Raw genomic sequence first — 23760 nt, forward strand, 5'->3', positions numbered from 1 at the left:
CACAAGAACATGGTCAGTTTACGATGTAGTAGAAGACAGAAATTCTTACATAAAAATATAACACAAAGTAGAATGAAAAATACAAAACAAAGTTCTGTAAGAGGTTCTAAAGAAAGACAGATCACTTTTGGTTGAGAGAATCAAGGAAGGATTCATGAAGATGGCATATAAGCCAGAAAGTCAAGGAGAATTTCAATCAATCAACCAAAAAGCAACAGGTAGGCAAAACATATGTAGGTGTGCACACAAACATGCATGCACTCAAGCACCCATGCACAAAAACTATATGCAAAATACATGCAATTTCAAGGGGAATCCGGAAAGGCAATGAAAAAGGGCATTTCTGGCAAAGGAATGAGATAGAAAGGAAAGGGCACAGGAAAAGGTGAGAAAGCCCACAGGATGTGAACAGGCAAAAGCTGGTTTGACTAGAGTGTACAGTATGTGAACTGTAGGGGGCGAGGACTGGAAAGATTTATGGGGAACTATGAATGATAAGCTTAGAAAATTAGACTTCATATACTAGGCAGCAAAGAACCACTAAAAGCTTGAGAATAGGGGAAGGATGTGATCAGAGGTGTGCATTAGGAGGACTACTCTGGCAATGATGTATATATGACAGATAAGGGCAAAGACAATTAGAGGCAGAGAGACCATTTTCAAGTTCCCTAGTCTCCTACATATCTACCACACTGGTCCGAATATAAGCAGTTCCAAATACTTTAAAATATTTCATATCTACACATACATATATACAATACACATACACATGTATGCATGCATTTATACACATACATACCTACATGCATATGTGTACGTGTGAGAATTAAGAACAGGTAGAAACTGTCTCAAGAAGGGAGACTGACAGAAGAGGCCCTGAGACCTGTGATGGTTATAGCAAAGAAGAAACAATACTAGTATATTATTTACATTCCAGTTTAAGAAAAAAAAAAGCCAGTAGGGTCAGAATGCAAATTCCACACTAGAGTCCCACTTTTTCCTTGGATGGAAAAAGCTAGAAGTTAGCCTTTTTTCTTCTTCAAGTCCATTCAAAAGTTACACTTAGTGCAAGTAATCATTCTTCACCAATGAGGCAAAGCCCAAATTATATCAGGTTTTATATGAGTCAGATTTAAGGCTAGGGAGGTAGGGAGTGGGAACTATGCTATAGTAGAGCAATGTGGTACTTCCAAAAGGAAAAATATTTTCAGCAAACAAAAGAAGGCCACCTTGAGGACTTTTGATAATGCCTAGAGCCTGATGACTCTCAATAAAATGGAAAGCAAGCCCTGGCACAAATTTACTGCAATTCTGAATATAGCTACATAAATCAAATGGAAAAACCTCTTCTAAGAAACTAAATATAAACAGTGTGTGTGTGTGTGTGTGTGTGTGTGTGTGTGTGTGTGTGTAGCACTATTATAAATGCTACCTAGTGGTGAAGTACATCAACAGCATTTTTTAATTAACCTAGTCTGACTTCTTGCCCAAAAGATTAAGCCCCTTCAGTATGAGTATATATTTGAGGTCAAAGTTAGATCAATGAATTTAAAGGAGAATTCCTATTTCCAAAGGAATTCCTCTTTCCCTAGGTTTTTAATATGATAGCGTAGAAGAATGGGCTATATCTTAATACCTTCTTTTCTTTTAAAGTTCTCAATTTTACAGCTTGTCATGTTGATTCCTGTGGGTGAATGAGCTACAGAGTAACTTTGGATCTCTGGCCAACTAGGGTAAAATAGGCTTACTCCCTGGGAACGGAAAAAAATGGGACAAACAGTAAGTATGTATTTTATGGGTAGAGAGAAAACAAAGGAGGAGGAGAAATCTACTGCCTATCATTTAACTGAGACACAACTGTGGTGATGAATAAATTCTCTGAAACAAAAGTCAGATCATATGGTCTGACAAAGGAAAGCACATTTTTTCTCTTGAAATTAGAATGTCTTAGAAAATTCAGAACATAAGATCACTGAACACATAACCCTTCTTTTCTGACATCTTGGAACCCATCCCTGTGCCTCTTATAGTATCTCTACCCTGCAAAAGTTTATGATATTGAAGACACTGTAATACATTTTATTTACTGGACCACTAGTATACTCTAACCAACCTCCTTGTTTTTCAATTCCTACTCCAAAACCCCTAATATGATTATGATTCTCTTTACAAATTGCTAGAGACTTTTCCTTGCAAGTTTGTTATGATGATGAAATTATTTTCAAGAAGTCATCAAAATAATAAAATGTATTTGAAAGAATGAAAAGTACAGGTTCTCAGGGGAAATGATGTAAAAAGAAAAGACTTAAGGGAGTCTATATTACCAAATCTCAAATTAAAGTAGTAATGTTTAAAACTATTTGGTACTGCATTAAAAAAAAATAGAAAAGACCGGAAGAACAAACTGGATAAAGCAACATCAAGAAGCAATTAAACACAGTAGCCTAGAGTTCAGTAAACACAAGAACAGATATTACTAGGTGACTTCCTATTAAACAAGAACTGCTGAAAAAAATTGAAAGCAGTTTGGTAGAAAAACAGACCAGTATCATACACTATATGCCACAATTAGCTCCAAATAGAGAAAGCTATACATAAATGGTTAAGTCATAAAAATATTAGAACAAAAGAAGATATCTTTCCAAACAATGATTGGGCGAAAATTGGTAATCAACCAATGAGTAGAAGACAAATGACAAAATAAACAATTTGGTTGTATAAAATGAAAAGGCTTTCATACTAACAAAATCAACACACCTGGGATAAGAAGAGAAACTACTGAACAGAGGGAAAATATTTGCATTAAATATCTCTGGCAAAAGTCTGATAGCTAAGATATCCAAGAAAATTACAAAAAAAAAATAAGAGTCATTCTCAAATAGATAAGTCAAAGAATCTGAATAGTTTTCAAAAGAATAAATGCAAAAAAAATCAACAACTATATAAAATATTAACAAATCACTACTAGGAGAAATGAAAATTGAAATAGCTCTGAGGTATCACTTCATGCCAAGCATATTGGCAAAGATTACCAAGCCAATGGACTGGTCCAATCATTCTATAAAATCCCTTCAAAATATAGAAGAAAAGTCATTAAATTTTGACCATGCAAGAAGATACTTAAGGCAAAGACCACCCTGCAGGCTATTGCAATAGTCTAGGCTGAGGTGATGAGAGCCTGGACCAGACTAGTACCAATGTCAGAGGGAAAGGGGGTATAGATTCAAGAGTTGTTATAAAGGCAAAATCATCAAGATTTGACAACTGATTGGATGGGAGAGGAGGGGTAAAGAAAAGTTTATTAAAATGTACACAGAATCCTGATAATGACTTAGAGTAAAAAGATAAAAAAATATGTCATATGCTGAAATTAACTAACTGAAATGTAAATAGTTATATTTAATGTAAATTTAGTTGTTTGTATTTCTGTTCAATGTTAATATTTCATTAAAAAATTTAAGGTAGTTGAACTCAGATTAAATACAATGCTCAATCTTTGTCCTAGAAAACATGATGAAACATACTACCTTCTAAGTATAAAGGTGGAGATGCAAAAGGTTCATATGATATCAGAGTTGCTACATTAATCAATTTTATTTACTTTCCTCTTTCTTAAATTGGAGGTGGGGGGTTCTATGGGCTTTCAGGGTGGCACAGTATGTATCAGCAAACTACTGTGGTGTAACAGTAAAGGCATACCTCACAGATACTGTGGGTTCAATTCCAGAACACCACAATAAAGTAAATATCGCAATAAAGGAAGTCACAAATTTTGTGGTTTTCCAGTGCATACAAAAGTTTTGTTTACTCTATACAGTAGTCTATTATGTCTAAAAAATGTACATACCTTAACTAAAAAAAATATTTTATTGCTTAAAAAAAATGCTATCATCTGACCCTTCAGTGAATCATAATCTTTTTTGCTAGGGGAGAGAATTTCCTTGATGTTGATGACTGCTGACTGATCAGGGGGGTGGTTGCTGAAGGTTGGTGTGGCTATGGCAATTTCTTAAAATAAGACAACAATGAAATTTGTCGCATCAACTGACTCTTCCTTTCACCAAAAATTCCTCTGTAGCATACGATGCTGTTTGATAGCATTTTACCCACTTTCAAAATTGTAGATGATCCTCCCAAAGGCTGCTGCGCTTTATCAACTAATTTATGTAATATTTTTCAATATTATTGTATCTCAGGGAACAGGGAGGCCCAAAGAGAGGGAGAGAGGAGGGGGAATGGCTGGTCAGTGGAGTAGTCACAACACACAACATTTATTAAGTTTTCCATCTTATATGGGCACGGTTCATGGCACCCCAAAGCAATTACAACGGTAATATTAAAGATCACTGATCACAGATCATAATAAAAAATACAGTAACAATGAAAAAGTTTGAAATATTGTGAGAATTATCAAAATGTGACACTGAGACACGACGAGAGCATATGCTGTTGGAAAAATGGCACAGACTTGCATGATGCAGGGTTGCACAAACCTTTAATCTGTAAAAACAAAAACAAAAACAAACAAAAAAAACTCCTGCAATATCTGCAGAGAGTAATAAAGCAAACCACAATAAAATGAGGTTTGCCTTTAAAAAAGTGCTGATAGATCTTTTAAAAATACACAGGATATTCATCTATTTAACTGTCAAAGTGTTTTGTATGTATTTAAATATCAAACATGTAGACAGAAACATAACATAAAAGCCAACTGACAATGACTCTGAACATGCATCTAGGCATCTTCAGTTGAATAGTTTCCAGTCATGGTCCACATCTGTTGTACTGGTTGCCAGCTGTTTCACTTTAGTTATTTTTAACAATAGAGTTTTGTTTAAGCTGCCTTTTCTAACCATGGATAAATTTTTTTTAGTTACATTGATCTTGAAAGGTTTATGGTATACAGATTTGGTCTATTGCATCCCAGCATGGTTTTGATTTAGGAAGTCTTTTTTTCAGTGTCCTGTGTTCATAAGTAACTGCATCCTTCTCAGATTTCCAGTAATTGGGATTTTTCACATGGTTGTCAAGCAGGAAAGTGTAGAAGAATGTCTGCTTCAAAGCCATGCACTCTTGGCATGGTGTTGCTCTATGATTGAATGGCTGAAATCATCACATCACAGGTGTGAACCATACAAAAACCAGATGCTTGGTTAGTTTTCAAATGCATTAATTTGTGTTTCTAAAAATTCAAACTGATCTACCAGTATTAAGTCAGAGAACCTGAGGACTTATATACATAAATAAAAAGATAAGAGAACACAGAACCCAAATGATGCTTGAGCTGTTAGTATGAAGTAAATGTCACAATCTACATGGTTAAACACATATCATGTAAGAGACGTTATATAACATATACCCTTAAAGAAAGAGCTATCATGAGGAAGAGGCATGAGGGCAGCTAGGTGGCTCAGTGGATAGAATACTGGCCTAGAGTCAGGAAGACTCCTCTTCCTAAGTTCAAATCTGGCCCCAGACACTTATTAGGTGTGTGGGATCCTGGGCAAGGCACTTAACCCTATTTGCCTCCGTTTCCTCATATATAAAATGAGCTGGAGAAGGAAACGGCAAACCACTCCAGTATTTTTGCCAAGAAAACCCCAACTGGGGTCATGAGTTGGACACAACTGAAACGACTGAACAATAACAACATGAGGAAGAGAGATCAGACTTCTTTGGTTCAAGAGGACAGAACTAGGAGCAATGAGTAGAAATTACAAAGAAACCTGTACGGTTTAATATCCATAAAAAATGTGAACAATTAAAGCTCTCCAAAAATAGAATAGGCTGTCTCAAGAGATGGCAGGTTTCTGTAGCTGTAAGTCTTAAAGCAGAGTCTAGATGAGCATTTGCCATTTAGTCACAGTACAGGATGTTTTTCAGATATGGGTTGGACTAGATGACAGCCGAAGTCCCTTCCACTGCTCAAATTCTGTGATTCTTTGAAATGCTGAGGGTATCATGATTTTGTTGATAGCTGTTAAGTCTATATATTTCATTTAAATATGAAAAAGATTCCATATCAGTAGCACTTATACTTAAGAGCAGTTTTCTTGCATAGTGATAAGGAGATTGCTTTGCCTCATCCAAACCTTGGTGAACAACAGAAAATCCTGGTTTAGTGTAAGAAGCACAAGATATGGGTTGTGATTCCGATTCAACTACTAACTAGCAAAGTGACCCTGGGTAAGTCCCCTAATTATGGTGGTCAGCTATTCTAAATTGCTAATCCAAGTTGGTATGCATAGATGAAAACTAACTAGGGTTGCCTTAGACAAACCATAGGCCCACCAACAGCCTAGACAATCCTAATTCACCAAAGTAGATTTGTTAGGGAGGAATTAACACTTTGGTACAACTACCAGGGTCTTTTCCTCTCAAGAAAATGCCTTTCTTTAAAGTAGGAAAATGGAGTGTGAACAAGAAGTATGGCAACCATATAGGCATGACTTTCCAAGATAGTCCATATGTCAAGAAAATTAAGGAGGCTTTTAAAAATACTACAACTTTGGTTTATTAGGACATGGTGCTAAACCTTTAGGTAACTATTACAAGCAGGAATATGCTAGAGCCAGATAGTACCAGCTCCTAATTGTTAAAATTTCATTGTCAGCATTTATACCTCAGAAATTAACAAACATTACAAATTAGGGCTTGATTTATTGTTTTGTTGTCTAGACTTAAGAAATTGATGGAGAAAATATTAATAATACAGATTATATGTAAAAGCATGTAGTATATATGCTTACTTTTTCCAAGAAGCCAGACATTAAATATTTGCCAGTATACCTCTGATAAAAGATTCAGAAAATGATTCAAGTTATTAAATCTTTTTAAAAATCTTTTATGCAAACAGATTTAGACACAGTAGACACCACTAGATGACCCATTTAACCAAGGACTAAAAGTCTCCATGTGGGCATGACATGCCTCTTACCTGTTTTAAAGAATGAAGACAACATCACAGAATCAAAGAATTTCATAGTAGGAGAGGACCTCAGTTCAACGTATATAAAAATAGCAAGGCCCACAACATACTTTGTAAGTGATCATCCGACTTTTGCTTGAAGGCTTCTAATGAGGGGCATTTACTACCTTATGAAAGATCCCATTCCACTTCTGGATAGCTCTAATTGATAGGGTTTTTTTTCCCTGACATCACTGCAAATATGCCTTTTTGCATAGTCTACCCATTGCTCCTAGCTTTGCCTTTTGGGATTAAAAAGAACAAATCTAATACTTCCACATGAAAGTCTTTCAAATACATGAAGAGAGCTATCATATTCTTCCTTAGCCCTTTTCCAGGATAAGCACCTCCAGGTCCTTCAACTAACCTTCAGGTGGCATGTACTCAAGGCTCTTCACCATTCTGACTGTCATCCTTTGGAAACTCTCTAATGGATATGTACTATAACAGGGCATTCAACAACAACAACAACAACAACAGTTATATTGATGAAACTCTTCTGTTATGTCCCTGAAGATAAACTCAGCTTCTGCATTAAAGATGAAGGGAAAAAAATGACCTGATTTTATGTGTACATATCTATATTTTAAACATTTTTAAACATTTTAAACATATCACCTAGATTGCAATAAAAATAACTGCAGTTTATGTACCATATCTGTTGCAAAGGAAAGAGGAAGAGAAATTTTATAAGAACTAAATTTATCCAAATGAATTCAGCACATGCTTTAATATTTAATATTTGGAGGCTCTGATAGAGAAGTGGGCATTTGGAAGGGCATCAAAAATACACTGAGAGATCATTCAGAAGAAAAGAGTTGCCAAAGTCTTATATATTATTCAGAATCCTCCAACCCACATATTATGAATATTCTCTTCAAGAAGGGCGTTGGGAGGTATTACACATGGTGAGCACAATTTCAAAGTGAAATTGATTATATATTAACAAGCAGAAAATGACTGACATGGGAGTCGCTTTCCTTCTTTTAAATTTATTTTACTTTTAGTTTATAGAATAAAACAAGCATTTCCATAACACAGTATAATAAAAAAAAGACGATAGCACATGAAACTGCAAATCTATTATATACAACTTACTATTCCTTTTAAATATATAATAAAATTATCATGTAAATTTCTTTTTCTTTTTTCCTTTTTTTCTTCCCTCCTTCCCCATCCTAAAGATGGCTACTATTAGACACAAATAGGTGTATATATATATATGTGTGTGTGTGTATGTGTGTAAAATTATTCTATACACACTTTTATTTATCAGTTGTTTCTCTGAGTCCCTTTCCAAAAGAGTAATCTGTGTATAATCAGACCCCCAATTTGTCAAAGGAAAGCTCAAAATCAGCATCAAATTAAAAGAAAGAATAAAAATGAGAAGACATGGCATCTACATTATTTAAACAAGTTGTTGACACTAAAAAAAAAAAGGAGGGGGGAGGAACAGATACATGAGAATAGACTACCACCATTTTCTTTTTTTTTAAATGTTTTAACAAACATTTATTCTCTCTCCCTCCATTTCCCCCCCATTTAAACAACAACTTCCCTTTCACCCCCAATAAAAAACCTTACCACAAATATGAATAGTCAAGTGAAGAATATTCTCTCATTGTCCAAGTCCAAAAATGCAAACCTTATTCTGTATTTTGAGTCCATCATCTGTCTGTCAGGAAATGGGAAACGTGCTTACTTTGTTCCTGTGGAATTCTGGTTTGCCTTTGAATTGAATAGAGTTCTAAACTCTTTCAAAACAGTTTTTTTAATAATATTGTTGTTGAATAAATGGCTTTTCTGGTTCTGCTCACTTTATTTGGCATCAGTTCATGCAGTTCTTCCCAGGTTTCTGGGAAACTGTTCATTTCATCATTTTTGTAGTATAATAATATTCTATTACAACCATATATTATAATTTGTTTAGCCTTTCTCAAATAGGTGGGTACCCTTTTTAATTTCTAGTGTTTCACTACTATGAAAAGAATTGATTTAATTATTTCATATATATGGGTCTTTTTCTTCTTTAATCTCTTTGGAATATGAGGGGGCGGGTCAAAGGTTCAATGGCTTTGAGAACATAATTCGAAATTCCCTTCTAGAATGACTATACCAACTCACAACTCCACCAACAATGAATTTATAATAACAACAATTATTATTATAATAATAGCTTTTATGTAGCAGCTACTATGTCAGGCACTATGCCAAGCAGTTTACAAATAATATCTCATTTGATCCTTGCAATAACTCTGCAAAGTAGGTGCTATTATTTCACAGGTGTCTATTTCACAATTGAGGAAATTGAAGCAAACAAAAATTAAGTGATTGCTGAGAGTCACACAACTCATTACCTGACACCACATTTGAATTCAGATCTTCCTGCCTCCAAGCCCAGTGCTGTATCCACTGTGCCACCTGGCTGCATTGATGTGCCTGTTTTTCCACAGTCCCTCCCACATTTGTCATTTTTGTTTTTTGTCATCATTGGCAGTTTTATGGGTATGAGATAGAACCTGGCAACTTTCTAATTATTAGTGACAATATTTTTTCATGGTTTCATGGTTGCCAATAACTTGGATTTCTTCCTTTCCTGTTCCTTTTCTTTGACGCCTACCACTTTCTAAGAAATTTACTGATGTAAGTTAGTTGACAGCTTAGCACAGTGCCTGGCACATAGCAGGAACTTAGCAAATGCTCATTGACTTGCTGACACAACAAAGAGACCAAAAACACCTTGAAATAATTTCAGCCAGCAAACACTTAATTTTCTCACCAAGTTTAGAAAAATATCAGCCAAGAGCAACAGATTTAAAATATAAACTCATTTGTAAAATCTTACAGAGGAGAAATGGTAGATGATTATGATCAATAGTTGTCTCATAAAACATCAAGAAAGTTAAAGAAAAATAAGTTTACAAAAAGCTTGGCAAAAGACTCATATGTCAGGTCATCTGAAGAGCATTCAAGAATGACACAAAAAGGAAGAAAATGAACAGATAAAAAAGGAAAACATTTCATAACAAACACTTTTCTCCATCAATGATATTAGAGTAACCACATTTGAATACTAATATATATGAAGAAGTAGAAATGGCACCAAGTAAAAACAAAGATGGAAAGAAAAGATGGACTAGACCAAGTATACACAGACATATAAGTGATCATTTCAAGGGATCAGTTTTTAAGCTATATGAAAGCAGGGAGGATGCCAAATAACTTGGAAAAAAATAAGACATCATTACTATCATTACTCCATTACATCAATACTATCATTACCATCATTACTTTCCAAGAAAAGGAAATAGAGAAAATATGAGTAACTACTGACCCATATGCATTACACAATCTTTCTGAGAATAAGCTACATACATATCAAGAACATATTTGTTAAAGGTATGAAAAGGGAACAGGTGTTTTGCAAATATATTCTGTTGCTGTTCAGTCATTTCAGACTTTCTGTGATCCCATCTGGGGTTTTCTTGGCAAAGATACTGGAATGGTTTGCCATTTCCCTCTCCAGCTCATCTTACAAGTGAAGAACTGAAGCAAACAAGGTTTAAGTGACTTGCTCAGGGTCATACAACTAGTAAGTATCTGAGGCTGGATTTGAACACAAGAAGATGAGCCTTCCTGGTTCCAAGACCAGGGCTCTATCCACTGTACCATCTAGCTGCCCCCAAATATATTCTACACCAGAAGAAACAGCAGTGGACAGAAAGCTGACCTTGGAGTCAGAATGAATTAATGAATGAAAAAGAATTTATTATTCACTTACTATGCACCATGCACTCTGCTAAGCATGGAAATACAAATATAATAGTGAAGAAGGTTCCTGCTCTCAAGGAACTGACATTCTAAAAAGAGGAAACAGTTGAGTGCTGGTCAGGGAGGGGTATTTTGGATCAGAAAGTAACGGGAATAGTGAGTAAAGCCATAGGAGAGTAGATTGATGCACTCTAATAGCAATGGCAACACGGACTCCATTATAATTCCAGAACCAGAAATCAGGAAGAAGGGCGATAAGGAGACAAGGCAGCTGGCAAGAAGATGGTTGAGAATACAGATGAAGCTAGCCTGGCCTGAAATGGAAAGCCATAAGGGCACTCATCAATCAGAAAAGCTGGGGGTAGAGGTAGTGTTGTATGAGGGGGGGAGTCTAAAAGGAAATTCCTTGAAGGCATGGTCTCTGGTCAGGGCAACAAGAAAGCTAGCAAGTAGATGTCTAGGGAGTAAAAGAGGACCTGTGTCCAAGTCTCACCTTCGACTCATGCTGGCTGTACAATCCTGGACAAGTCTTTTAATCTCTTAGTGTCCATTCACAACTCTCTAAAACTAGTTACAGAAAAGGTAAAAATATTCATTGGTAGGTGAAGTTCTTCACCAGGAACTCTTTATATTGATTAAACCACTGGTCTAGTAAAAAAAAAATTCTACATCAGACCATATCTTTACAGTCACGTAACTAGTATGGAGAATATAAGATGCCACTATGCTTATTTGCAGATTATAAAAGAGCATCTCACAGAATGGAGTGAAATACTCCCTTAAAGACTTCCTCCAACAAAATATCACCCACGCATTGCTCAAAAGTTTATAAGATTCGTAGAACACTATAACAAGAAAGATAATTTTGTTTTCTGATCATAAATATCAGGCAAGGCATAAAATAGAGAGAAGTATGCCAGCCAAAGTTGTTTGTCCCTGTCACTGAGGATGTTCAGTTCAGACTACAAAAGGAGAACTAATTTCCTGTAGACAATAAGTTCTCTAGATGCTCTCATTTGTGAATGGAACTGTGCTGATTGGACCAAGCTCCAGAACACCAAGCTCCAAGTCTCTTAAAGGAGATTCATAATCACTTTAGATTTCAGTCTAACTATCCATATGTGAAGAATGCCTTTTTGTCTAGACCAGAGGTTCTTAACTTGTCCACAGACAGATTCAAGGGGTTCATGAATTTGGACGGGGAAAAAATGTCATTATTTTCATTAACTTCTAACTGAAATTTATTATTTCCTTTAATTATCTGAAAAATATTATTCTGAGGAGTCCATAGACTTTACCAGACTGCCTAACAGGTCCATGACAAAATATTGAGAACCCTTGGACTAGAGTTTGGGGGGGGAGTAGAAGAAAGGGGTCACTAGTCACTAAAGGAAGAAAAGGGAACTTTATCTTTCTATTATCATAGCTAGACACCTTTCTAGACTGTGACACAGCTCAGTGCAAAATTAATTGGGGTAGTGTACCAGTATCTTAGAAAGCAACTACAGATGGATAATAATTGAAGAGAGAAGGAGCAGGCTGCATTACTTATGGAAAATTGTACAGTGCTTATAATGACCTCAAATCACTCCTGGAAAAAAGGTTCATCTTTTTAAAAATCAATATTCTTCTAAGGATGCTTATGGCCCCAGGGGTCAAAAGACCTAAAAGAAGGCCCCCAATTCATTGAGAAGTCCACCAATAGAAAACTTATGTGAGGATCTCAAGAAAACACCTAGAGAAGAAGAGGTTAATAAGAGGAGAATTGCAGGAAAAAGATCACAAGTCTGGCACAAAGGTATGTTATAATAATAGTGATGGAGTATTTCAATTATTCAGAAATCTGCCGGAAATCTTTTGTGAAAAGCACAGCAGTTAATAAATGCTGGATTGGCCTCAATAAAAGTTCCATCCTTCAAAAGGCAAAGGAACAAATAAGGGAAAATTTTATCCTGTATATGATTCTCACTAACAGGGAAAAACTGGGGGGCAGCTATATGATGCAGTGGATAGAGCTCCAGCCTTGGAGTCAGGAAGACCTGAGTTCAAATCTGACCTGAGACACTTGACACTTACTAGCTGTGTGACCCTGGGCAAGTCACTTAACCCCACTGCCTATCCAAAAAACAAAACAAAACAAAACAAAACTGGATGCTGGGATGGAAATTATGAGAACTTTGAAAGGAAGTAAATACTCCCTCCTAGAGTTTGTAACAGAAAAAGGAAGAAGAGCTAGAACTGTCTGACATGGAATCTAGATATTAAAAGATCAGCTTTCAAACAGTTATAGGGAAAGACAAATAAGATTCCATGGATCAAAATTCCACAAGGAAAATCAGTCCAGTAGAGATAAGAAACTCTTAAAAATCGGAGGCTGAAGATGCAAAAGGAAATTATGCTGACAAGGAAAAATAAGATAGGATGCACAAGGAACTCACCAAGCAACTTAGACATTAAAAAAAAAAGTACAGAAAAGCAAGGTTAAGTAAGAGGACAAATATAAGAACGTGGAAAAGTATTAAATTCCTTATTGAGCTGAGGCTGCTGAAAAAGTCTGACCACAAACATGATTTGATATGTTTTTCAGCCATTTTGAGGCAGAGAGGAGGATCAAAAAACAAAACAAAACAAAACAAAACAAACCATCCCTGCTCTGAGTGGATGTGCTGATGATAAATGACAAAAGAGAGAAGGCAGAGCAGCTCAAGTCTTAGCTTACTTCTGTTTTCTCTACAAAAGAGATCACCTTTGTCCTGGAAATAACAGAACAAAAAGAGCTAAAAGGAGGCTGAGAGGCAAAATAAGTAAGAAAATCGTAAGAGATCTCCTAGCTACCCTTGAGTCAACTGGCCCATATCAACCATATCTCCTAGTCCTGAAAGAACTGGGGGATGTGACTGCTGAATCACTGTCAGTCAATCAACAAGCATTTGTTAGGTATCTACATGTCAAACCCTGTGCTAAATAGTGAGAAGGGAGAGCATCTCAGTCATAGGCAACAGCTAGGGAAAATGTCTGGAGTCTGGAAATGGAATGTCATATGCAAGGAAGAAGGACATCAGTGTCACCAGATCACAGAATCCATGAAGGGGAGTACGGTATAAGAAGACTGGAAAAGTAGAAAGGGATTGGGTTATGAAAGGCTTTAAATCCTCTGTTTGGTAACAGAGGATTTTATATAGAATTCTGTCTCTCTCTTTTTTTTTTAAAGCAATTAGGGTTAAGTGACTTACCCAGGGTCACACAGCCAGTAAGTGTTATATGTCTGAGGCCAAATTTGAACTCAGGTGCTCCTGACTTCAGGGCGCTGCTCTATCCACTGCACCACCCAGCCGCCCCTGAATTCTGGAGACAATAGGGAGTCACTGGAGTTTAGTGAATAGGGAGTCACACCCAAGCTTTAGGAGAATTAATTTGACAGCTGAGTGGAGGGTGGATTAGAGGGGGGAGAGACTTGAGGTAGGGAGACCAACTAGAAGGCTTTTACAATAGTTCAGTGATGAGGTGATGTACTAGGGTGGTGGCAGTGTCAAGGGAGATAAGGGGAGAAACGTTATAAAGGTGGAAATGCAGAAACAGCCCTCCCAAAATGGCAGCCTCCAGTTGGGCACAAGTCTTAGATCTCTACCAGGTGATGCTGAGAGGGCACGGCAAGTTTGCCTCCTACAATTACAGAACTTATGCCATCAGGAGGTTAAGAGAAGCTTTCAGAGAAAATAAGAATGTAAAGGATTCTGCACAAATACAAATGCTAGTGAATAAAGCCAAAAAGAAATCTAGAAATAATTCAGCAACAGACCCACATTAGTGAAATGTACTCAGCTGACACGCTTGTTATGGAGAATCAGAAGTAGCCCAGGAGCTAATCAAGTTGGGTGGCTCACCTACATTCCTCATCTTCACCTCTTATGGAGAATATTTCAAAATTGTGTTTCTTGGTTCTTTTGACAATAAAAAAGTATGTAAGGAAAAAAAAACGTAGAAATAACAGGACTTGGCAAATGATTGGATATGAGAATGGCATTGGCGTAAGAGAGAAAGAAACAGGAGAGATGAACAGGCACTGGTGAAGCTATCCAGAAGATAGCTCCCAATCAACCAGGAGAAGCCTCCCAATCAATTAAATGAAGCAGATCACCTCTAGTTGATCAACTGCTGCTCTGGGCCTTGACTCTCATTTTGCTGACAAACTGCTGTGGCTCAACTTTGACCATCCATTGTCCTCCCTGACCTCTTTCCCACTTCCAATCCTCTTGCAGCTCTGACTTTTCTGATGCTATATTATCTGGGCATGCCTTCTCCTAGGGCTCTTTTGAACTCTGTTTTGGCTAACTAGCTACTGTCTTCCACATTATACTGAATAACCAGCGTGCCTCTGGTTAATGTGATTACTTAGCTGTATGTGTCTCACAAATATGAGAAATAGTGTATCTCTATTTTAGACAGGAGCTAGTTAGCATTTGAGAAATCTTGTAATCCAACCCACTGTACAGAGAAGGAAGCTGAGTTCTAGAGCAGATAAATGACATGCCCATGAGATAGTGACAGTGCCAATGCTTGAACCTAGGTCTCTGCTTCCCAATCTAGTGATAATTCTATTATGTCATGTGGCTCTGCAAAGTGCTTTGTGGATGAATGACCAGATTGTTTCACCAGTAGATCGGTGTATGGATGTATGTAAATATGTACACATATGTACATGTGTGTATTGTATGTATATATGTGTGTATGTGTGTATATATATATGTATATATGTATGTATAGACAAGCATACATATATACACACTGACGTCGCCAGGAGTAGGCACTACTGTTATGTCCAGATGGTCATTTACCCCACCTGGTCCCAACCACAACCACCTGGAGCCACTGGAGCCTCCTGGACTATGCTCCAATGGGGGTGGGCTTTCATTTTATCATGCTTGGCACCAGGTTTCCACAACACTTACTAGCCTTTTCAGGACAATGTAGCTAGATGGATAGTATTGGATTTGGAGTCAGAAACACTTGACTTCAAAGTGCCTCAGATATTCATCTAGCTGTGTGACCCTGCACAAGTTACTTCACATCTCTCAGCCTCAGTTTCCTCATCTGTAAAATGAGGATAATAACAGCACCTATTTCACAGAGTTGTTGTGAGGATCAAATAAGACAATAGTATATGTAAAGAGCTTTGCAAAACTTAAAGAGCTATGCAGACACTTGTGGTTATGATGACAACAATGCTGATAACGTTGCTTCTATGCCAGTCATCCTACTCAGGCCCCTCCCACTCTGGAATCCCCTGGGTCTCTGGGCTCTGACAGGTAAGTTTTTGCCTTACTTGGTCTACAACGGAGCCTTCATTTCTTAGTTATTACTAGATCAAGCTGCCACCACTGTACCACCCTACCTCCTTTCTAGTTCCCCTTTATGTGTTGTCTTGTTCCATTAGAAGGCAAGCACCTTGGGGATGTAGATTGTTTTGTTTATCTGTATTTATGGCCATAACACTTAGCACAGTACCTGACACAGTGTAAGCACTTAAATGCTTTATCAACATTCAGAATTATCATTCATTTTGTGTGTGTGTGTGTGTGTGTGTGCGTGTGTGTGTGTGTGTGTGTGTGTGTGTAGGAGACATGGAGGAAAGGTACACAGCATAACACAGTGAAGAGAGACAACCTCACAATCAGGAAGAGTTGGGTTCAAGTCCCGCTTCTAATATATATTGACTGTGTAACCCTAAGCAAGTCATTTAGAGTGTTCAAAGTAACACTATAAAATCATGAATTGCATAATAATAACCAACTGCATTAGCTGGGCTTACTATATCAAGGAAATTATAGGTCCAGCCCCATGCCATATACATATGTGTTGTATATATGTATGTGTGTGCACGTATGTGTACACACATGCACGGCATACATGTGTGCACGTGTATACTGTGTGTGCGTGCATGTCTATAAACACATATATAATATCTACACACAAGTACACCCTGCCTAAAATTCCTAACTGGTTCCAGGAAAACACATTAAATAATATTTTCAGGGTAGCTAGTTTCACAGGCACTAAGTTATAAATGAACAATTAACCAAATGAGGTCATAGCAGGATTTTGTGACTTTGGGGTAGTGGGCTATTTGTATCAATGATGGTACAATGAAAAGAGTGCTGGGTTTGGAGTCAAAGAACCAGAGTTCGACCCCCTTAATACCTAAGTGACCCTGGGCAAGCCATTTAAAGTCTCTAGGTTGTAGTTCCTCATCTTTACAATGAAGGGAATGGACTAGATGGCCTCTGAAATTCCTTCTAGCTTTGAATGTATGATCCTATAACATCAGTCAGGACAACCCATGCACACACTCCAAGAGATCTCTGTGGGGTGATACATTTTCTGCCCAGGCAGATCACGTTCCATCCGTGCCTTCTTATCTAATGTGGTTCTTTTTCTTACCTTCCCCTAAGCACTACAAAGAGAAGGCACCCAACACAATGGCAGATTCTCTCGTATTCTTTTAATGTTTCATGAGTACTAACAAAACACTTCTTATTCCCCAATTCTCCACATGACTGGCTCACCTCCATTCCTCACCTTACACATCCTTGATACTTTTGATACACACACACAAACAAGATTTTATCATAGCCATTTGTATATTTCTCTTCCCCTAATAAAACTTAACTCTTGAGAACAAGATATTTACTGCATCTTTGTGTTGCCAATGCCTAGCACAATGCCTTGTACATAACTGTTGTTCATCCTTAGTTTTCAAAGAGGACCAATGGCATCATGGGTTGATGTCTTGGCTCGAATGTAAATTGGATTTAAGTGAGGCAGAACTGCACAAAGTTATTAGCCTCACTCTCTTCCAGAGTCATCAAAGTCCAGCAGTCAGATAAATGTGAAGATGACTGGATATGGCCTGGGATGCAATTGATGACTTTGGCATCTTCAATGTGTAACAAAGCTCCAAGTGTTCCATGGTGCCTGCTTCAGCCGCCCTCGTGGCCACTGGGGGCCCATTCCACCAGGGGAAGTCTTCATCTGCTTGAGGCAGACATTCCCCTTACTCACCAATGGATTTGAGGCTTGTCAGTTACCCTCAAGTTGGTTTGGCCCATCTGCTGAAACGGTTTTACCAGGGTGTGGCCACTGAGCACGCTACAGCTTCTTGAAGCCACAGGTGAGATTTATACATTGTAGGCACTAAATAAATGCTAGATGAATTATACACATAGGGTTGCTTTCAAATGTCTTAGTTAAGTTTTATATTTTAAAGCTTAATATATATGTGCTGCTGAACAATGAACTAAAACAATTTTGCTACCATTTAGCAAACTGTTTGAAGCAGAATAGAAAAGACAAAGTAAACATGTATGAAGAAGAACTCAGAAGCTAAATTACTGACCTACTACAAAACAGGCCTCATAGAGCCTTCTCCTCAAGGTGGAGACAAATCAGAAAAGAGTGTGTTCAAAATACTTCCATTCAAAGCTTTTGCTAACTATCAGCTATAATCCCATAAGGAGGATATAGCAGTAGTCATATATGCACAAAACAAGGCAGAATGTGACAGAAGCAAATAGGAGCTCCAGATGAAAATCTTAAAATTTGAAAAGGGAGAGACCCTCTTAAAGATTCCCTTGGCTTGATCCTCTTTGAAATCACGCTCTCTAACTGTAGGGGTCCCTCAGGGTTGTGTGGGGGGCCCTCTTCTCTTCTTCCTCTATGCTACTGCACTCTGTGTTCTTCAGCCCCCCTAGACTTAATTATCATCTCTATGCTGATGATTCTCAAATCTACCTATCCTGCCCCAACTTCTCTGCTGACCTCCAGTCTTGCATCTCCGACTGCCTTTCAGATATCTCTATATGTCCAACAGATATCTTAAACTCAACATATCTAAAACAGAACTTATCATCTTTCCCCCTAAATCCTACACACACCTTCCCTATTACTATCGAGGGCAACATCATCCTCCCAGTCCCTCAGGCTCACAACGTAGGCGTCACCCTGGATTCTTCAATATCTCTCACTCCCCCATATAAAATCTGTTGACAAGGCCTGTCGATTTCACCTTGGCAACATCTCTTCAATATGCCCCCTTCTAATATGGCCACCACTCTAGTGCAAGCCCTCATCACCTTGGGCCTCAACTATTGTAATAGCCTGCTGGTCAATCTGCCTACCTCAAGTCTTTCCCTAACCCAAACTAGTCTCCATTCAGCCACCAACACGATTGTCCTAAATTGCAGATATAATCAAGTCACCTTCCTAACTCAAAAAACTACAGTGGCTCCCTATTGCCTCCAAGATCATATACATGTTTGGCATTCAAAGTCCTTCATAAACATAGCCTTTCCTTTCTAGTCTTCTTATACCTTATTCTTCCATCCAGTGACACTGGCCTCTTGGTTGTTGCATAAACAAGATGCTCCAGGCATTTTCTCTGGCTGTCCCTCCATACCTGCAATGTTCTCCCTTCTCATCTCCATCTCCTGGCTTTCCTGGTTTCCTTTAAGTCCTAACTAAAATCCTTCCCAATTAAAAGGAAGCCTTTTGCAACTCCTCTTAATTCTACTGCTTTCCCACTTTGAATTATCTCCTATTTATCCTGCATATAGCTTGTGAGCTCCTGGAGGGAAGTGATTGTCTCTTGCCTCTTTTTGTATCCTCAGCACTTATCATGGCGCCTGGCACATAGTAGGTGCTTAATAAATGTTTATTGACTGACTTTTAGTTACTAAAAGTAAAGGGAATGACTTCATGGAAATTGAGTCATGAAAGAAGAAAATATGTCAACACCAGAGATGACAAACGTTTCAAGAAAAGGGAAGAACCTACATAAATTAAGGGAGTTTGGGAAAATATCAGACCTAGAATCAGAAGGGGGGCCAGAAATCATCTAACCCAATCTTTTCATTGTATTGATGAAGAAACCAAAGTCCTGCAAGGTTAAGACATACAGGTATAGTTTAAGAATGAATTTGAAAACCATTTATTAAATGCTTATTATGTATCAAGAACTGTGCTAAGCCTGAGAATCACAATTCGAACTCAGGTCTACAAATTTAGGGTTCCTTTCACCACCCAGTCACCTTCCTAACTCAAAAAACTACAGTGGCTCTCTATTGCCTCCAAGATCATATACATGTTTGGCATTCAAAGCCAAATGAGATCTGGGAAAAGATTTTTGCACAGTTTGGCTGGAATATAGACTATGAGAAGGAAAGGAGTATGAAATATGGCTAGAAACATTAGAGCCAGATCGTAGAGGGCCTTAAAATACAAAGCTAAGGAGTGTGTACTTTGTTCTACAAGCAACAGTGAGCTCATGGTGAGGTCCCTGAGCAAGGCAAGGATGTGGGCAGATATGTGCATTAGGAAGATCATTGCGGCAGTTGTGTGATAGATCCAGGTCATTTTGCTGGTCACATAAGCAGAGATTAAAGCATAGGGCACAACTTTATTAATGTTTAATTTATATGATCAACAACTACAATCCACATGATGCTTCAAATTATCTTGAAAATATTTCTACAGGTTGCAACTTTTTTAAAAAATCTGGTTTGTGTATGTTTACATTGGTGGTTATATAACTAAGATTGTTTTCAAAAAAGACTTATACAGTGAGTCCAAAAAGCATTTGGGAACAAGAGTGACAATTGTTAAATGTCAAAGCAAACATAAAAAATAATTATTGAACTATGTTTAATTGTTTGCAATATATTGGGTCTTTCATTATTTTTGTTTTAGAGTGCCAAGGAACAAAATGTAGAGCCAACTTCTAATGCATGCATAAAACTATTTAATACTTAATTATAAATTTCTAGAGCACATTTCATAAGTAAATTAAATCAGTTTGTAAGCATCATTTTGAAGAAAAACTATTTTATGAAACTCAGGACTACAAAAATTATTAGTAACATGTGGCCTTAAAGAGAAGAGGTTTTTGATTTTGTTTTAATTGCTAAGTTTTAGTATTCTACTATTAGATTAATGATTTAACAATTTTCCTTGAAAAGTAGGGTCAAAAAGTTCAAGCATTCTATTTCCATTTAGCTCAACTGGCTAAATTCTAAGTAATTATTCTTAAAAATTTAAGCATTCTAAAGCAACTCCCATCTCCTCACACTCAGTGATCTATGATTAAAATTAAGTAACTGTTGAACATATTGGGAAGTTAGTCTAAAATATGACTCTCAATAATTTGGACTATTTACTTTACATTTATCAAGGCAAATCCCATCATAATTGTTTTCTTCTGTTTCCTCAACCACATGGCATTATGCCATGTAACATACTTTTTTTGCACTTTAGAAAGCTCAGTATCTTATTTAGAAACAGCTTTGAAAATTGGCACATTGCCTATTTGCAACTGATATTGAAGCTTAAATACCTTCCCAACAAAGTTATACTAACTTCAAAATATTCTAGACTCTACCATTAAAATGTTTTTGTTTCAGTTACAGCACTAATGAATACCAAATGTTAGAATTTGTTTTAGCTGGCCTAATGCATTAGGGATTTCACTTGAAAGAAAAGGTTGGATCAGCTTCCCATTATATAACTGAGAGCAGATCTGTCAATATGATACTATACACTAATACATATAATGTTTGAAAGATTTAACACAAGTTTAAATTCAGGCATAAAAAAATTAAATTCAGAAAGCCTACTCAATTAATTGGCATATTATTTTTCCTGCAAAGAAATAGCAAAATCTTGGTTTCTGTTCTCCACACAGAGACTCTCTTTCTTCTTGAACTTGGATAAGCACAACCTTCACCTTGATTGCTCTATCCCCTTAAAGTGCAGTGAGAATACTGTATGTACTTCCTTTCAAATGTAAAAAGAATAAAAACTCTTAAGGAGGAAGAAAAACACTCTTCAAAGTATTTATAGTCCATTAAGGCTTGGCAAACAGTACCAATTTGACAGGACTTCTGGGTACAAACTTAACAAATTCTCTTATCCATCATTGCTAGAGAATGACTCATTGTGAATAAGATATGAGGATTTCACATTCAAATGCTGGATCTTGAAGAGAGGCTGTTGAGATAAATGTGTCCCTCTCTCCACACTTTTTTGATTTAACAGAAGGAGACTGTCCTTTTAGAAATATCACCAAAATGTTCCTTTACAAAGGTTGGGAAGCTAAGTAATGATTGTCCATCACACATAACCTTAGGGGACTGGGGGGGACATAGCATGTCCAAAGATGAGTATATACAAAATAATTAGTGCAATAGAAAAACATTCCATAAGAAAACCATTCTGAATTCTGGACCCAAATTCTTATACCTATATTTTTGACAGTTCTTATCATTTGGAAGTTTGTATTTTCATGAAGTGAAAATCTCCCTGTATGACTTCCAACCACTACTGCATAGAAAAAGTCTAATCCCTCAATGACATGATAACCCTTTAAATACTTGAAGACAGCTCTCATGTCCCCCTTAAGTGTTCTCTCCATACCCTAAGATATTTTAATATTTTGATAATTGCATTTCAATTCATTTCCTTTGTATTTATATATTTTATTTTACATATTTAAAAACATTCTAAGAAGTCCATAGGCTTCACCAGATTGCCAAATGGATCCACGATACTAAAAAGATTAATAATCCCTGTCCTACTAGGTCTGCCTCCTCAAATCTCTCCTATCTTCATCAATCCTCCATACATGCCACTCAGATGGATTTTCACTGATAGAAGAAATGTAAACAAGGCATATTCCAGTATATCCAGTTCTTGTACCTGTAACACTGATTAAGCTCTAACCATGTCACTCTTCTACTCAATAGGTACTTCCACTTTCTCTCCTTTCATTCTTTTCTTAACCCCTTATAATCCAGCTTCTGACATAATCATTCCACTGAAACTGCTCTCACCCCACCCCACCATATGCAATCCGTTGCCAAGGTCTATAGATTTCACCTTTGAAAAATCTCTCAAATTCACACCCTTCGGGGCAGCTAGGTGGCTGCAGCGGATAGAGCACCAGCCCTGAAGTCAGGAGGACCTAAGTTCAAATCTGGCCTCAGACCAAACAGTAGACACTTACTAGCTGTGTGACCCTGGGCAAGTCACTTAACCCCAATTGCCTTTAAAAAAAAATTCACACCCTTCTCTCCTTTGAAACTGCCACTACTCTAATGTAGGCCCTCATTACTTCATGCCTGGCATACTGAAAGAGCTTGTTGATGGGTCTGCCTGCCTCAACTCTTCCCCTGCTCTAACCAGTCTTCCATTCAGCCACTAAAGTGATTTTCCTAAAGTATAGGTCCACTCATATCATCCAACTACTCCAATGGCTCTCTATTGCCTCCAGGATCAAATACAAAATGTTCTGTTTGGCACTCAAAGTCCTTCATAGTCTAGCTCCCTCCTACCTTTCCAGTCTTCTTATACCTTGGTTGTTGTAGAGGACCAAAATGACATCACTATGTTAGAGTCAAGTTACAATGAGTCCAACTATGCCTGATCAGACCAACACAAGCCCAGAATGCTCTACATAGGTTGGGCACAAATAGTCCATCTGGACAGTCTTCTGATTCACGAGTCAGTTGGATTTAAGTAAGAAACAGTTGCACGAAGTTGTCAGCCTCAATCTCTTCCAGAGTCATCACAGTCCAGTGGCAGAACAGAGTCAAGATGACTGGTGATAACTCGAGACTCAGTGGATGACCTTGGCGTCTTCGATATTTAACCAAGCTCTAAGCGCTCCACAGTGTCTGTTTCAGCTGCCTTCATGGACGTTGGAACAAATTGTTCTCATCTGCCCATTCTACCAGGGGAAGTCTTCACATGGTTGAGATAGACACCTCCCTAACTCACCGATGTGTAGGGTGTGTTCAGGGAAGACCAGTACCTCTGGTGTGAGGGCTGCCAAGACTTTTTCAGGGCTGCTTTCCACCTTTGGTATCCACCTGATCCACCTAACTCTCACCTGTGGCTCCAAGAAGCTGTAGTATACACAGCAGCCACACCCCAGTTTTGGCAGAAAGGCTAAACCAGGTTGAGGGTAACTGAGG

At 37.5% G+C, this 23760-nt stretch overlaps 1 protein-coding gene and 1 pseudogene across 1 annotated transcript in view; one reads left to right on the forward strand and one right to left on the reverse strand.

Moving 5' to 3' along the window:
- Nucleotides 1-23760, reverse strand: part of DISP1 (dispatched RND transporter family member 1) — a 241911-nt gene that overhangs the window by 158878 nt on the left and 59273 nt on the right.
- Nucleotides 14328-14604, forward strand: LOC110205544 (LYR motif-containing protein 4 pseudogene; annotated as a pseudogene).

Source organism: Phascolarctos cinereus, unplaced genomic scaffold (genome assembly GCF_003287225.1).
Source record: "Phascolarctos cinereus isolate Bilbo 61053 unplaced genomic scaffold, phaCin_HiC Scaffold_5;HRSCAF=322, whole genome shotgun sequence".
NCBI classification, from domain to species: domain Eukaryota; kingdom Metazoa; phylum Chordata; class Mammalia; order Diprotodontia; family Phascolarctidae; genus Phascolarctos; species Phascolarctos cinereus.